The sequence below is a fragment of the Poecilia reticulata genome, linkage group LG3, assembly GCF_000633615.1.
Source record: "Poecilia reticulata strain Guanapo linkage group LG3, Guppy_female_1.0+MT, whole genome shotgun sequence".
NCBI classification, from domain to species: Eukaryota; Metazoa; Chordata; class Actinopteri; order Cyprinodontiformes; family Poeciliidae; genus Poecilia; species Poecilia reticulata.
In genome coordinates this window covers 19,679,393-19,696,994 of record NC_024333.1, presented here as the reverse complement: position 1 = coordinate 19,696,994, position 17,602 = coordinate 19,679,393, and the positions used below count along the sequence as shown (strand labels likewise).

General features: G+C 38.7%; 1 long non-coding RNA gene across 4 annotated transcripts in view; it reads right to left on the bottom strand.

Moving 5' to 3' along the window:
* Positions 1–17,320, bottom strand: part of LOC103462521 (uncharacterized) — a 31,882-nt gene extending 14,562 nt beyond the window's left edge. For 3 of the 4 annotated variants that reach the window (XR_533354.1, XR_533356.1, XR_533357.1), the window contains exons 1-3: positions 17,068–17,320; positions 9,430–9,561; positions 9,225–9,344 (exon numbers count right to left, since the gene is read on the bottom strand). This is a non-coding gene — a long non-coding RNA (uncharacterized LOC103462521). The remainder of the gene's footprint in view (positions 1–9,224; positions 9,345–9,429; positions 9,562–17,067) is intronic. The other variant, XR_533355.1, reaches the window with a different exon arrangement.
* Between the last annotated feature and the right edge of the window lie 282 nt (positions 17,321–17,602).

The following is a 17,602-nucleotide window of genomic DNA, read 5'->3' as shown; positions in this document are numbered from 1 at the left end:
CTTTGAAAAGCATCAGTAGAGCCTCCTGCAGCAAGTGGTTTCTGAATGGTAAGTCAACAACAAAACACTTGTCTTTTCCAGAAGCTTCTGCTTGAGTTGCTAGGCAACGGGGCGGGGCTTTGCTGGGGTTGCTAGGTAACGGGGCAGTGCCTGCTGATTTGTTACATTCTGGAGGTTTATGAAACCGCTCATTTTTCAGACACTAGAAAATATTATTGCCAGAAGTTGTCTGTGTTTTTTTTTAAACACTTGTGCTGTTTTTAGAAGCCAAAGCTAGACCCAAATGAAAGTACAGAAACATGCGAAGCATAAATTTTGCACAATACGTCGCCATTAAAGTAAATTAATGGTTCTGAGACCTTTGACAAACTGAAACTATGCGCATCATTTTAGAAAAGCTGTGGCAAAACTCCACGTACTTTTGTTTCAGCCCTCTGGAGGACGACCTCTGGTCCGGCCCGGCACTGGTACTACAAGGCCTTCACACTAAACAGAAAACAAATACTGTAGCCATAAAGGACCTGGCAAAAGGAGAGCAGCAGCTGCGGCTGCGTCTGTGGCCCAAAGTCCTTTGAGAGTATTCTTTAATCCTGACACCTGCAAGCCATTTTATCATGATTTACAGTGGGGGGCGCGGGGGGCTAAATGCTGGCTGGGGGCAGAGGGGGCGACCAGAGGAACTGTTTTCACAACAACTGATGCAAAACACAGCGCTGCTCCGGCCAGGGATTCGTAGTTTGTTGTGCAGAACGATAACATGCTGAACTTAATTTGAGCAGGAAAGCTTTGATAGAAAGTCCTGCTCTGATTTACAGACAAGCGGTTTGAGAGAGCAGAAGAGCTAATGAATGAATGTTTTTTTTTGTGTGTCTCTGCGTGAAACCAGCTGAAGATAAATTGGCCGGAGGTTTTGGGACAGGATAGGGAGTTCACTTAAATGATCATTAGCGGGATCTCTGAAGGCCAGTTTAAAGTCGCTCAGCTGCTCAGCCATCATGCCTTGATGCTGCGCTGATGTCGTTCACATCCATTCACCGCCGCGTGCATCATTACTTTTGTGTGTGTGTGTGTGTGAGTTCAGCACATGCTGGATTACTTTGGGCTTGGACATGCTGAATCTGTTTCTCTGTGTCATGTAGCAGCTGTAATTGCCTGTGACAAACAGTCCTCGTTTGTGGTGCAGCTGAATCCGAGTTGGTGAGGGTTTTTTTAATTTTCTTTTTAAAGTGCATCTTGCTCGGATCAGAAACAAAGGTTACAGTGCAAATTATAGGGATGACACTGGAGCTCACAATTCAAAACAAAACAAAACAAAAAAGATAAATTCAGAATAAACTCATGTCTTCAATTCTGAATGAATCCTTTTTTTTTTGTTTTTTTTACCCTCAGATACGTTTCATTTAGACGCTGAAGCCAGGAATGAGCTGAATTTGCTGGTTCTGGCGTGTTTTTCTTATCAGATTTCTCAAACTCCCCTGCTCCAAAAACGCACTTATTCAGCTCCAAAAATACCACATTCAGTTTAGCTAAGAAACTAAATCGTTGTCTGCTGCAATTAGCAAGACCTTCTGAGAAGTATAGCTTATCATTTCAGTGAGCAGAATGATCAAAACGTTGGATTAGAAACCGTCAGAAACAGATTTTTTTAAAAACCTGAAGTGTCTGGAAACAGAGCAGAAGGAAAAATCACACTTTAAAACCTGGTTTACATTGACCTTTAAATTTTTACAAGAGAAATCACACTGCAGTGGTCTCTCTTAAAATGTAAACTTCCTGCCTGTTCTGGGAAACTAAACATGTTTTGTTTTGTCTTTTGAAAGCTAGACTCTACCTCTGTTTCCTCTTCTGTGGCGAAAACACATGGCTTAGGATTTGTTCAGTATATAGTAAATAATAAAAGTGCTGTATTGTAAAGAACATTTATGCTAAAAGGGGACCATGTCAAAACAACCTGAAATCACAATACTCCTGGTAAAGATGTGCAAATACTCTTAAAATGAATGAGTCCTTTATTTTAGTTATATAACACCACCGAATATGAGCCAAACCCTCTTTTATTCTCAGTTTGAATACATTTTCAGTGAGTTTAACAAAAATAATCACTGCTGCACGAGTACTTCTAAGAGTTCCTATTAATTTAATGTATTTGAAGAGATGTGTAAGAAGACTTAATTTGACGTTTCTTTAGTAATGACTTCACAAACAAGACAATTTCTCTAGCCTTTCTTCAAAATACAGAAACCATCTTTCATGTACGGCAGGCATGTCATGATTTTTTAAAATCAGGGAATAACTACACGATAACAACTACTCACCTAAACCTGTCCATGTCGATATTGAAAGCAACAATAAAAACGTTTAAAACTAGTTTAACTTTGAGAAAAAATGTTAGTGAAAAAATAACCTCCATCGACTCCATTAGCAATCAGTCTTGCAACAAATCTGAAGAGGCCACTGACTGAAGACGCCTCAATTTCTGGGCAGCAGAGAGCACAATAACATGTAACAGTAACATGTTCTGAATGATGCCGTCAGTTGTTGGGAAACACGGCTGATCCACTCCATTTGTTTTTGCTACCCCTCTTTAAATCTCTGAACGGTTATAAAGTCGAGCGGAGAGACATTAGAGTTTGGGATTTGATCCTTGACCACCGTGATCGATGGAAGAGACCGTTTGAACTCCCTGCTTCTCTCTGGTCCATGAGGCCTCCATCTCAACTCCTCTGGGATTTGGGGTCAGAGTTCAGCTATTATTTGATCTTTTTAGATGCTAATCAGCTGCTCTCAGTTGTAAAAACAATACCTTGTTGCCAAGGTTCTGCATCATAGCAACTGTCAAAAAATAAAAAATAAGAGCAGAAATCCTTCCAGCTGCACAGCTTTCAAACCCAGAGGGAATAATTGTCCAAAAGTTAATACCGTAAATAAATAAAATACAAACAGAAGTTTACAAAAAGAACAAAATACAACCGATCTTTTTGCAAAACCATTTTCCCAATTAGAATTGAGTTTTTTCCAAGCATGATTTCCATTTATTTATATATTTTTTTTTACTATATGTAACATTTCTTAAATGTCCTTAAATTTCATTGAAGATTTCTTAAAAATATAACTGGCTTCCCAATCCAACCTTAAATGTTCAAGTAGAACTGTCCTATTATTTATCGTACTTTCCATTAAAGCAGTCAGATTTTTGTAATGTTTAACTGGAAATTGTTGCTCACTGGTTGCAAATCTTTATTGAAAGCTCATTGAGAAACTTCACTAAGGTACAGAAAAAGACTCTGTAGGCGAGTTGCTCTAAATGATACTTCAATACTTTATTAAAATGATACAGTACTCCAGAAGTCAATATGTAATCAAATGTTGTGCATAGGGTGTTTCAGCAAAATTAGATGCATTTTGATATTTTTTATAATTGCTGGAAAAATAAATTCAGAGATGGGAGGAGATCTAGTTGCATAATGAAACTTTTCTCTTTAAGTAAACTGGTGCAGTAAGTTATGTTGGGAGGAAAATGACAGCAATATTATCCAGATCTGGATTTTTCAGCTCATCATAATGTGTCATAATGTCTCAGCGTTTTCTATGTGTGTTGCTCAAACTGTGACCTTTTCTGTTTCCTCCTCTGACCTTTTGCACCAGATGAGTCAAACACACATATATTTTTTTTACCTTTATTTTTACGGGTTGCCTCATTGAGATCCAATATCTTATTTGCATAAGAGACCTGTAGATTCCTTGTAAAAGTATTCACACACTCGGATGTTTTACCCTTTTTATTTCTTTAACGCATTAACAAAATTTAACTTTTTTAAAAACAGAAATTTACAAAAAAAAAAAAAATGTCTTTAATGTGAAAGTCAAAACAGATTTCTACAAAAGAAGGGCAATTAAAGACAAGTATTTATCTGAAAATAAGTGACTGACCTAATTTAACAGAGGTCCAGCCAACTGGTGCCAGTAATCTCAATAGTGGAGATAAGGGACTGTGGTATAAAAACATGTGTGTCTGGTACCAGACACACTTGTGTTGGACCATACACAAGCAAAGTGCTGCAGATGTATAGAGACAACGGTAATCCCAACAGCAAAACATAGTGGTGGCAACATCACAATGTGGAAATGCTCGTCTTCAGCAGGGACAAGGTGGCAGGTAATGGAAAGATGGATAACAGGAAAATCAGACAGTCCTGGCTACTTTAACGGTAGCCAGTGTTCCTACCATTAAAGCACGAGGACTCCAAGATAATCAAGGAAAAAGTTATTGAAAAGCATAAGTCAGGGGATGGATACAAAAAAAATCATGCTTTTTGATGATTTTTTTCACAAGCTAGTTAGCATAAACATTTTTCATGTAATGGTAAGTTATTTCTCCAACACATTTAGCAGTGCATTCACAATGTTGATTGACAGCACAAAGACCCTCCCCTGGGCTCTGATTGGTTGCAATAGCACCACAGGAAGAAGGTGAAGGTGATTGATATTTTAATCAACATATCTGTCTCATATTATATATTACATGGTGACAGTTTTACCAAATATATAAAAACACTTTTATTAAGAGTTACATACTACAGCTTTAAAGATTCATATTTATACTAATTTCAGTATTTTGTAGAAGTTAGTTTGTACTTTTTCTCCTTAAAAAAAAGCTGAATTTTATTCATCGCGATTGATTTGTGAAAGCAACAAGAAGGGTAAAACATCCAAGTGTGCTAAGTACTTTTCATTGTATAACAGCGTCTTCGCCACACATATGAAGGCTGTGTCAAATGCGTTTATGATTGCAGTGTTCCTCTGACTGCTGATAGTTTGTGTTGTTGTGTGGGCAGCCGTCCCGACAGGCCGAGCGTACCTCGGCTGCGGTAATGAGAGAACAGCTTTTCATCACAACGCTGCAGCTCAGATGCGGAGCCAAACAATCAACATGCCCTGCAGATCATTTATTTCCACCACTTTCCATTATTTCATGTAGTGTTGCGTAAATCACAGAGGCGGACTGGCTGAGCCACCCAACGCACTTCCCTAACGCAAACCATGCTGAGGACATCGGATACCTACCATGTGACCTCCAGATCTTTATCTCTCAGATTCCACATGAGCAGGTTATTTAATATCCATCAACTGAGTCCTAAATCAAGCCGAGGCATCTATAAAGAGCAGAACATGCGTTGGATCCCGGCAAAAACTTAGGCTTTTTGAGGCAATCAATGATCATAAATCTGTTGTAACATATTCTATTTATTCTTGGATAGAAGTTTTATGGCTTCACTGTAAACTTTTAGATGATTCATAGTTATTCTGAGGCTCTGGATCCCAGTAAAGTCAGGATTAATAACAATTGCCTAAGCAACTGGTTGCTGTTTTTGGCATTTAGCAACAAGTCATTTGAAATTTTTATTGCCACATAACTTTTCTGTTTCTCTTGTTTTGTTTAAAAGCACAATTGGGGGATTTATCTCAGCAGCACATGATTGTCTTCATCATCTCGTTTATTCAAAGTTCTTCTAAAGCAAAAGAGAGAAACAATAGTGGTTGAATTTGTCCAAAATGCTCAAGGAAAGTGTGATCTATCGCATTTACTGTGCAGTGAGAACAGAGAGGCATAATAAAACACCTTGCAGCGTCGTAAAACAGACACTCAGCTTCTATTCAAACACTTTTTTGTCTGCCTTTTCTCCCCTCTGAGCTCCATTCCCAGAGATGACACTGTCATATTTTGAAACATCTCTTTCTTTCTCTCCCGGCTGGCATCGGTACGCTTTCCTCCGTTTCCCTGTTTCTGTTTTGTTTAGGACCACACAGAGGGATGACATGTTGGAGGCAGATCCAGGCTGGGTGGCCCGGCTGCAGGAAAGATGTGGGTGACAGGATCAGCCTTCAGCAGACTATGGCAGTAATGCGTGCAGACAGTGTAAAACCAGTCCTTTGGAGACCTGGAGAAAGAGCAACGCTTGCAATTCTGAACAAATGCAGTTTGAAAACAGAAGGAGGGGGTTCTGTTTGGGACTCTGGACTCTCATGCACTACTAATGTTTTTAAACATACTTGGCAATAGAAGCAACCCTGAAGTATCAAATGTGAATTTCCCACCTGCTGTGAAAGGAATGTCGCTTATGGAGAAGGATTGGAAATGAAAATCTGACTTCAGTGGAAATATTTAACAAAAAATGCATTTGGTGAAGTACTCAGCCACCAGAATCGGATTTTGCATCATTTCTGTGTTTCAGGCAGGTTAGACAGCATGAGTCCTGGGAGAACATTTGTTCAGTCATTAGAGACTTGAGACTTGACTTGTTCTTGGTAAAATGTCGTCTGAATATCTCTACAAACATGTACTAAAAGCAAAGCATGTAAAGCGTTTCCAGTTGACAGAGAAGTAAAGCTGTTTAAAAATAAAGTTTTGCAGTTTACCCCATTTTGCTTCTATATCAGACAATAATCTGATGGGAAATGCTTAGATTCTAGCGCAATCACCTCCTTCTCTGTAAATAACCATCCAATGCAAAGGTGATAACAGGTTTTTAACGGTTCGTATAAGAGCATAAACAAAAATTACCTGACATTTTTCAGACCGGATGTTTCTAAGATAACAGAAGTTGACGTTGAAATTGTCTCCTCTCTGATTAGCCGTAAGCTTCAGCGATCTAATCTGGATTTATTCAAAAAGACGAAGTTTATTATTAACAGGTTTTAACCCGTTTACAGCACAACTTTTGAACTATCCCTTTAATATCGAAGAAGTGTTAAATAAAATTATTTCTTTGACTCGTCTCGTTTTAATTTTAAAGTCCATATCGATAACACACAGATCTGCTCTGTTCTGGGACTCGCTGCTCAGCTCGTTAAAAGCAATGAGCTGCTACTAATCTGTTGCAGCCCTTGAAACAGTTCAGGCTGAAGTTTCCCCTTTTTAAACACTCTGGCTTTGCAGAAACCAGAGATGGCTCTTTTCCTGATAATCAGCTTGTTGCATTTAGCAAGTACTTAACAAAACAAATGGCCCGACTGTGTGTTTTTGTGAGTGTGTGTGTCAGGGAGGAAGAGGGAACTCCACTGATGCTGGATTTTGTCAAGCCTGGAGAGCAGAGAAAATAGAGCAGAAGTGTCATCACAAACAGGCCCCTGGATCCCGGCGGCCCCCACATTCTTCCTCTGGATGAAGAATGGTGCGACTCACAGTTGTTTATTTTGTTTTCTATCTTGTCTTAGCAACCTCGTTTTAATGAGAGGGAGTAATTCCACATTGAGGTCTGCTCTCTGTTCGCTTCCTGCTAACTTCTTCAGAGACAACTCTTTATTTTGTTGTATCACCACAGCTGCGTAAACGTGGCAAGCTGGGAATCTTGCACAATGAACTGATGCAGAAACTGATTAAATTAGCTCAGTTTGTTACTCGGTCTACACGTCTGTTCATTGTTGCTCTTGACTGCTGAGTTATGAATATCCCCAGAGTAAACAAATTAATATGTTTATCTGACGCAGAGTGCTGGGAAAATAGATTTTTAATCTGTTTTTGATTTTTTTTTTTTCACACTTAAATGTTTCAGATGATCAAACAATTTAAGAGTTAATGCAACATGTGGCACCTGTTTGGCAACATGAAGTGGGTTAAGCCAGGTATCTGAAACAGCAACACATCATACCTCAGGGTTTCCCTCAGTGTATTATAAGCCTGACGGGCCACCAGGCTTTACTTGTGCCCTCACTAGGCTTAGCTTTGTTAATTTATTAGTTTTTTTTAATGATTGCCTTTTTAAAAAAAATACTTTATAGTTGGTTTTATGTATAAATATTCTAGTCTTCCAAAAATGCATAACTATCAAATGATATTTTCAAATTTCCTGTCAACTCTAAACATTTTTTTATCTCAAAAACACTGTGAGTGGCTGCATGACTGCCGTAGCGCCCTGAGCAAGTTTTCTGGGGGAAACTGTGCATCTATTATGTAAAATTTTTGTTCTTCTGTTTGACCTGTACTGCTTCTAAAAGCCTTTTGGCTTTTATTGCCTTTTGGCAATAAATTAATGCTTTTTGGTGTCTTGAAAATGAGTTGTTTCAAAAACCTCCTGATTATTAAGTCACATTCCACAGGCGCTGCACCGTTACCTAGCAACCCCAGACCTGTTACCTAGCAACCCTTGTGGGACTCCAGGACATTTGCTCAGCTGGTTTTTAATGCTGTATGCACTGTACAGTGTCTCCTGGAAAAGATAAGTCTTTTGTTGCTGAATTACCATCCAGAAACCACTTGGTGCAGGAGGCTCTACTAATGCTTTTCAAAGATGTACGGTTGTATAATTACACATCTGATTGCAGCCATTTTTACGAGCCAATGTAAACACTGAGTTGGGGGCGTGGCCAGCTGCAGTCTTTTTGGATTTAAAGTGAGAAGATGCCCTAAAACAAAATAGACAGAGCTGATTATCTAAGATGGATTTTGTATATAAAAAAATGTAATGAACATGTTTTGTTTAGCCCATAGACTTATCCTCGCCTGTTCAAGGAAGCACAGTAGGTGCGTCATGTTAAGGGGCTTTAGTTGTTTGTTCAAGAGACTGGATACTGAAATCAACAGGTAATTTGTAATTAATTGGTAGTTACTTAAAAAAGGAAAGTAAAGGAGGTAAGAATTTGCTTATCCTGCTCTCTTTCAAACATGTAATGTTGACATTGTTGCTTTCTTTTCCCATTCTCTCTTTCCTTCCTTGTTTGTATGAATAAATTCTTACTAAATACAACTTAATTTTCTTTGAGTAAAGAGCCAGGTTGGTTTAATTTCTTTTTTCTCCCTTAATAGGCAGAACTATCATTTAAAAACAGTTTTGTTTACTTGAGTTATGCTTGTCTGATATTAAAATGTGATTATCCAACACATTTAAGTGGCAGAAAAAGCATAAACTGAAGCAAATACTTTTTAATGTCATAGTGAATTATGAGCATTAAAGAGTATAAAAATATTACACCAGAAAGACCTACAGATCAAGTAGTAAGTAGATTTAATAAATCTGCATAATTAATGGTGGCGAACAGATTGAATGTTTCGAGCAGCTCTGAGGGAGACGTTTCAGACAATGCTCTGAGCAGGAACCAGAGAGGTGTGACAAACTACAGCCTGTTACACATTACGGTGTTTGTGGTTTTGTGTGTCAAAGTGGAATAAAGCATGTTAACTTGCTCCATAGAGAGGGGAGGAGATGTAAAGAAACTTTCAAACAAACCTGCTGTCAGAGGACAGATAAAGACACAATCAGCAGTTTGTGTGCGCGTTCCCAAGCACCAGCGGGCCGTCAGGTGGTCCTCGGTCCTCTCCAGTCACCAGCCCACCAACCTCCACGGCGCTATTGTGCAGAAAAGACGCTGCATGACTGATGCAACAAAGGAGGAGACATTGATCTTCTGAGACAAGCTCTACTCTCTGCATACTGCGCTAAAGGAAATGAGCTGATCCTCCTCAGTGGTCTGCAGCTAAGCCTTGCTTTTGAACATCGTAGCTCTTAATCTACAGCATCAGGACGACCAACGACTCGGGATTTTGTGTTGCAGCCCTTGTTGGGTCTGGAAAGAAGAAGAAGAAACAGAATAAGAAGAAGAAAAAAAAACTCCCAAAACCTTTCAAATTAATTCAGGAAACAGGAATAGAAATCTCAGAGGCTAGATTATATGTTTTGGTAAAATAATTTACTTGCCACACACATATAACGTTTCCCAGAGCAAACCCCCACAGTGTGTGAAGCACTGGCAGGTGCTGCATTTCTAGTGTACCCTTGAGCAGGGCACTTCAAATCACTTATCACGGCTTAATTCAATCGCTCCAATAAAACTATCCAGCTGCATAAACACATTACAGGACGTGTGAAATCGAAAACACAGAGCATCTTTAATGCTCTCTGGATAGCGCTGTCCACTACAGGGGGACAATAAATCATTTTACACAGTAATTTAATGATTTAAGAGCTCAGTGTTTGTCACACTGTCATGTGGCACCAAGCCGGGACGAGGTGTCAGGCTCCCATGAGTCCATTAAAGTCCACTTTCCCAAATGGCAGAACGTGAGAGCCCATTTGGGGCGGCTGGTAGAAGCCGTGACGGCATGAATCTGTGGAGAAGGCTTTGGGTTTTACACCTGCGTGTGACGCAGGGGAGAGTCGGCAGCGAGTGGGAGAATCGACCAGCTGTGCTCTCTTGTGGTGACTCTGGGGATAGCCTGGAAAATGGCAGAGAGGATTTAACCAGCTATTTATAGGTCTTTTTACTGCAGTTGCACATTAGCTGCTGAGGGTCTTACAGAAATAGACTCAAATGAAAAATGTTTTGGAGTGCAATTAAAACTCTTCAAAGTTTCCTAAATCGTTTTGTTCCTCAATGCTCTGTAAAAGTATAAACATGGTTCTTATTCCCTGCTTGTTCATGTGTGAACTAGTCAACTGAATATCCACTGCTGCTAAATTAAATATTTCTAAGATAAAAAATGTAAAAAAAAAAAAAAAAGATCCCGATTCACCAGGTAATTCAGCAAAAAATATTGTGTACAACTTCTCTGAATATCCCAGCAAAGCTTGTCCGAATAAAAATTAATAATTAGGTAGACTGACATTTTCTTATATTTTAGAGAGAATTTCCTTTTTTTTTCCCCCCGTGTAGAGATTTCTGAAATGGCAAACTGACTGTATTTGGAGCATTAAAATCAGAAATAGAAACAAAGTCTTTAAATATGTGCTAATCAATCTGTGTTGAGTGCAGCATTATTTTGCTAGATGCTAACCAGTTGAAATACATGTGATTTTGAGCTGCAGATGATCCAATTCAGCCCAAAGTTTCAAAGAACACTGAAATAGCCCCTTACTGTTGCAGCTAATGATAAGATGTGAAGCAGCTCCAGGGATTACATCTTGCATATTGAATAAGAAGTATGTTAATTAAGTTTCATGACTTTACAGCCACAGAAATGTGGTGAATTATGTTTTTAGATGGTAGGATGTAATCAAAACCAGGGCTCCTCTCAGTTTCACTCTCCTGCAGAGACTTTAAAAATATCCATTCTAGCTACAGATTTCCACACAGTTTACAGTGGCAGTGGTTTTAAAACCAAAACCTCTTTAAAACAATCAGAGAAGTATTGATCTGACTGCACACTTTCTTTGCCAAAAATAGAAGAAAAACGAAAACAGTATCAGCAGAAGGAGATCCTCTCTTGTCAGAAATGCAGTTTTTAATCTAAATCTCTGATTTGCTTTAGTTTTCTGGGTGTAAACGTTATGTAACGTTTTAGTGAATCAGGACATCAAGTTTCTATTTTTAGTATTGAATCGATGTGCTTTCCTTTCTCTGCTTTTTAATTGTTTTTCCAAACAGACCTTTCTTAATGGTAGGCCTGTTTGGTGTATTTTTGGAGGCACTGGTGTAATGGAAACTTTAAAAAAGAGACAGAGTGTGACCTGGGGGTGTCTAAACTTTTTGTCACGTGGTCAAAATTATCGAGTCAGAAGTGCTTGCAGGCCAAGAAAATAAAATTAAAATTCTGGCAAATAAAGTAGTTTGATTTTCTCTTGAAGAAATCTGATGTTAGTCAATGTAGATCCAAAACTTAAAAATGATTTTGCACGTTTGCTAAATTACAAGAAAGAAATCTAGTTTTCAATTTCTTTTGGGCTCGACTGAACATTTTTATTCTCAGGAATAAAATAGGGTTAAAGTCACTTTTTATCCTAAAGGCTTGCTATATTCAGATGAGTTTAAAGGTATCATGTAAAATTGACTTTTTTGAGCTTTATATGATGTTGTGATGTCATTTTCTCATCAGAAACATATCTGGAGAGTTACTTTGATTCTTTCACGTATATTTAGCTAATCTTTTAGTTTCCCATGGCAACCATTCAGTTGTACTAAACGCCTGGGTGGACCTAGCTCCGCCTTTGAGGCGCAGCTCCTCCTCTGCGCTGCAGTTTCCAAGCTTCAGAGTTTCGGCCTCACATAGCAGCCCTCCCCGAATCAGATCCTCCAGACTAGCCAGCAGCAATTAGCAAGCTGCACATCTGCTCAGCTGTTTCTCAGTGCAACGTGGGTAAAATCGTTGTCAAAGGGTTAATAGAAGAGCGATGCTGTGACGATTTCCAAAAGGCGGAGTTTCAGAAAGAGCAGGAGTTTACTGAAGAGACAAAGGCCCAATTTTAAGGTGTCAAATAAGGAAGTAAAATTTCTTTTAGGTCATATTTGATATCATTTTTATAGGTGAAGATAACATAGTTTCTCGATTGTGCTACAAAATGGCACAATGTGGCTGGAAAACACAATACTGCCCCTTTAATGATCAGTTTTGAGTGCGGAAACTTCACTTCCCAATTGTCTGCATTTTCAGGTTTTTCAATTGGTGGTCAGATCTGTAGGACTGGAGGGAGGCTGTTTCTTTTTTGGTAGATGTGGGTTCCTTCTTGTATCAGTGCTAGCAGGTATAAATGCTCTCTACAGGGCCGTCTCTCATGGGGGGTCAGCGGCCTCTCGGTGCGGGCCTGCACATCGTCCTCTCCATCACTCACTGGGCCAGGCCAACATGTACAGTGGCTTTCCTTCGTCTCCCAGGACGTCTTCAGCATTTGCTTCATCAGGACTGATTACTGGAGACATTCCTCTCCCATACAGCCATAAATTCACCTGATGTGAAGCAGACCTGCATCCTCCACTTCCACTGAGGCGTGGAGAATCAGGGGAGAAGCCTCACCGTCAAATTCAGCGACACACTTTGCTGAAACGGCTGAATAAAACTTTGGAATCAGCAATCAGTGATAACCACCCTGAAATTACCTCATAAACGCAACAAAAACCCTCCAAACGCTTTCTGAGTCCAAAGTTACTCAGGACGTGTTTGGATGATTTTCTTTTTACACAAAATGTAAAGTTGCTGTAGTTTTAATTAAAGAGAATTTATTTCATCTCAAGGGGGGGAAAAAAATCTTTATTTATGACCCCATCATTGACACAAGAATAGGTTCAAGCTTCTCTCCATCTGTTTGCAATTCCAGTGTAATGCTATCATCACCTGTTTCCACGGTCCCAGTCACATCTGGCTTGCATTACAACAGAAAAAAAAAAAATTACATAAGGTGCATTTTTTTCTCTCTCTTTCTCTTCTTCTCTTAACTTTAGTATTTGGCTCGAATTTCAGAAATAGACAAATTAAGCCCCAAGTTATGAGACGTGCAAAACAAAACAGCAATTGGTTTTTAAATTTTAGAAATCTCTCGAGCTTCGGTATTTTTAAACAAAAGAGTTTAAAGGCTTTGTAAGATTTTCTGGAGAATAAAACCAGTTTAACCCAATAGCAGAAAGTTCAGCTCTCAAATCTGGCAAAGAAATCTTCACAATTAAGCAAAGTTTTACACATTCGAACGCCTTTTGAAGGCAAGACACCACTACTAACAGTGACTCAGTTGATGCATTTAGGTTCTGTGATGGCAGGCTAATTTGAATTGTGGACAGGTATAAGAGCTCCAATTTAAATCTAACTCAGAATACAGTACCTTTTAAAAACTTCAGTGGTTTTAGTAACTCGATCTGTAGTTTCCAATTAAAAGAAAACTTTTATTTTGTAAATGAGAAAGCATGTATGATTACAATAATAATTCCCATTGCCTTTCTTTAATTTTAGTTCTCACATTAAGTTAACTAGTACAACACTAGTTGTGTGGATTTTATTTCAGCTTCTTCTGATTTAAAGTTCAGTGAAAAAGTTCTTTGCCGCCTTACAGATTTCTTCTGTTTTCTTGCTTTACTTTGTTTCTCTCAAATGTTTCAGATTATTAAACCTTTTTAAAGTCCAACAAAGAAAAAAAAGATGCTAATGTTGTGCACATCTTTTGGAAAGCTGAGTTTCATTTTCATCCCAGGACTGTCAGGCTAAAAAAAATTACTCCAAATGTTTATCAACAATTCCTCCAGAACAATCTCTAACGCTTTGCAAGACTCATTAAAGTCAGAGTTCATGATTCAGCAATAAGAGAGAGAGACAGGGTAAAAATGGCACCAACGGGAGAATTGCAAGGCCAAAAAATAGTTAAATAAGAAAATAGTGAGGCTTCTTGGAAATTGTGCTTCCTTGTTCAACCAGTTTAAAACTCACACAAGAAGCATTTAGAGCAACAGAATGTCATACTGACGATGACCCCAAGGTTATTATAGTTAACTAAAACTAACTAACTAACTAACCGAGCTTAACTGAAATAAGTAAAAACTGCAATTAATGCGGAAAACCTACAACTGACTTGAAGTATATTGTGGGTTTATGAAACTAACTAAAAACCAAACTAAATATTGTTAAAAACGTAACAATATTTAACTAATAAAAACTAAAAACTAATTAAAGCTAACTGATTTAGACAAACAAAAATTGACAACAAAATAAAACCAACAACCTACTCTAACCCCTGGTTCACACACACTTCCTCCTACTTATGGAGGTAGTGTGATGATCTGGGTCGGCTTGTGAGTGATGCTCTCTGCCAGAAAACCCTGAAGAAGAACTTCTCGCCACCTGTTCTGTGAGCTTAAATACAATCTGCAGGCTAATAACTAGCCCAACGTTTGAATGGCTCATAATTAAGCTTTTAAAGTGGCCTAATTAAAGTTTTGAATGTAACTGCCCTTAAGCAGGCTTTTCATGCCCACTCCTTCTGCTAACAGGATTATGTTTTTTTCACACTGGGCCATGCTGCATTGGGTCGTTTTTTTCCCTGAATAAACCGAATCATTAGTTGAAAGCCGTATTTTGTTTTTACTCCGACTATCTGAGTGCATTGCATTTTAGTTCACAATCTAAAATGCAAGGGTGACATAATTGCAAAAAACCTTTCTGAAGCTCTGTGGGTTTTATGACCTGAAACATTTGCGGAGTATTTGTTAAGTCCTGAGCTGCAACGTTATACACACTTTTGATGGATGTTGTGCAGGTTTCATGTCTGTGGTTTATAAGGAAATAACATTTGTGGTTACAGCTCAAAGCATAGTATACTATTAGAAAACTCTTGCCCCAGGAATTATATTTCCCCGCCTCATAACAGTCTGGAATTTGTGTATCCGCTCCGTCTCTCCCATGGACACCAGCTGTGCAGCTGGTGCGCGCTGGAAACTGCAGTTAGCCTGTAGCCATGTGGGATTTTTAACTCGGCTCTCCCATGTGCGTTTAAGGAAGCAGTAATGTCATGCAATCGGGGCCTGTGTTATCATTGTGCAGATCCTGGAGAGTGATGTCAGAGGAAAAGGGAAACTAGCAAACTCCCAAACCAAGGGAGCAAAGGTTTGAAGCTGGCTGGCAGAGACCCAGATCAGCTTAAAGACTTTCCTTATTCTTTCTTTCCATTTTGCTGACCTCAGAAGTATACACACTCCATCCAAACGGCTCCACTGGACAGGATGTTGCTTCCCTCGGCATATGTGGTTATGAGGAGTGATGTCTTTAATAAATGAAAGGCGTCTGCATTGATAAAACTCGCTTTTGTAAATGGGATCAACGTWAAAAAAAAAAAAAAAAAAAGGGCTCAGCAGGAAAACGAATACATCCGCTACATCAATGTGAGCTTTTAATCCTCGGTAATGAATAATCAACACCGCCTAATCAATTAAAGAGAGATCATTAAGTGTCCTTCAATAGATCCTGTTTTATGGCTCCAGTGGAGCGAGGGATCAAAGCTGACTCTTTAATGCACTTGAAAGAATTTGCCACAGTGAAATTAGTTAAATGTCACTGCAGAAAACTCTGGTAATTTATCACAGAAAGCCTCTGACAAAGACTTTTAGCCTCTCACATTGTTAAGACAGTGACTCATCCATAATCGTGAATGAAACAGACACACCTGCAGATATATATAGAAGAGCTTTCATAACACCTACTGTATTAATTGTGTTACACGCAGTGGAAAAAAGTATTCATATCCTTTGAACTTTGTCGGATTTTATACCAATAAAAATATGAGTATAATAGGAAGTTGAAGGAAATTATAACATTTTAAAAGGATTATATAATTTTAAATAAATTAAATAATTCTTTTAGAAATAGAAATCTGAAAAGTGTGGAGTGCGGTTTCTCCGATACATCAGAAAAATAGTGTGGTACATCTACAAACTGGCATTTTGCTCAGGCAGGAACATTTCTCAAAAAATCAACTAAAAGGCCTATGCTAACTTATCGATGAGTTTCAAAAAGAAAGCTATTATTAAACGTCAGAAAGCCAATTGAAATGTCGTTGCAGTGAATTACCAGGATGCAGCAAACACGTGAAAAAGGCGCTCTAGTCAGATGAAACCTAAATTAATCAAACCCTTTAGCTTATGTTACATTAGAATAACACTACACTTCATCCTGAACACATTATTCCAGTGGTGAAGGCAAACCATGTGCGGATGTTTATCTTCAGTAAGGAGAGGGAAGATGGTTTGAGTTAATGGGAAGACAGATGGAGACTTCAGACTGGTGAGAGATTCACCTTCAAGGACAATGACCATAAACATAGAACTAGAGTTAACAGAATGGTTAATAAACATATTCATGAGCTATGATGGACCAGTCAAAGTCCAGATCTGACCTGTGGCAAAACTCATAAATGAATGTTCACCTTTACTCTCATGCAGTCTAACTGAGCTTTTGTGAATCCTTTACAGCAAAAGGCAACTTTACATAATATTGAGTTAGTTGGGCTTAACACAAATATACAGCACACTTTAAACACTTCTATTTGAAAAAAACGTCTTTTCTACGTGTGACGTCACACGTCCGCGAACTTTGTCACCAAAAGCCATGTTGACAGGCAGTTGCTATGACAACAATAAACAAGCCACAAGATTATACGTAGTTACTAGCTCTCCCCTCGTTCCTAACTTAAAAACAATAAGTTCATTATACCTATAACCAGATTAAAATTTTTGAGTACTTTATCCGCCTCTATGTGATGGTAAGATAAATGTCAGTGATATTTATTGTAGCACTGACTGTCGAACTAGCAAAATTAGCTTAGCTAATGTGGCAAGCTAATAGACGGTCATGTAGCCTACGTGTATATTAATGCAGGTACTTACTCAAAAAGTCACCAGAACATTTCTATTCACCTGACGGGATCGTTCGTCTTTTACAAAGCCGCTGACACACTGACTGTATCCGTCCGTGGATTTCAGGCCGTGAAGCTCCTCCACGGTGTTCACGAGGGAGGAAACTATGTCGTAGATCTGAGGCAAGTTGTCCACGTCGTCTCACATATCTTCATTCTCCCTCTCATACGGGTCGATCAGCAGCGAGTGTGTTCACGTATCTTTTTCTCGCACATTCTTTTTGTTGCCATGCCATTCTTTATGTATTGCGCATGCGCTTGCCTACAAATATTGCGCGGATTACTTCCGGTTTTGACTTGTGGGACATAATATTGCAATAAAATGCCCCACTGTGGTTGCTGTTTGAAAATGTGAAAAGGTTTAAGGTATGAATACTTTTGCAGGGCACTTTTTAATCTCTGTTGTAAACAATGAAAAAGTCAAGCAATCATTTGTGCCTGGTGAAAAAGTAAGTATCATTTGACAACAGAAACAAACTCTTTGGTAAATTTATTAAGTAAAAAGA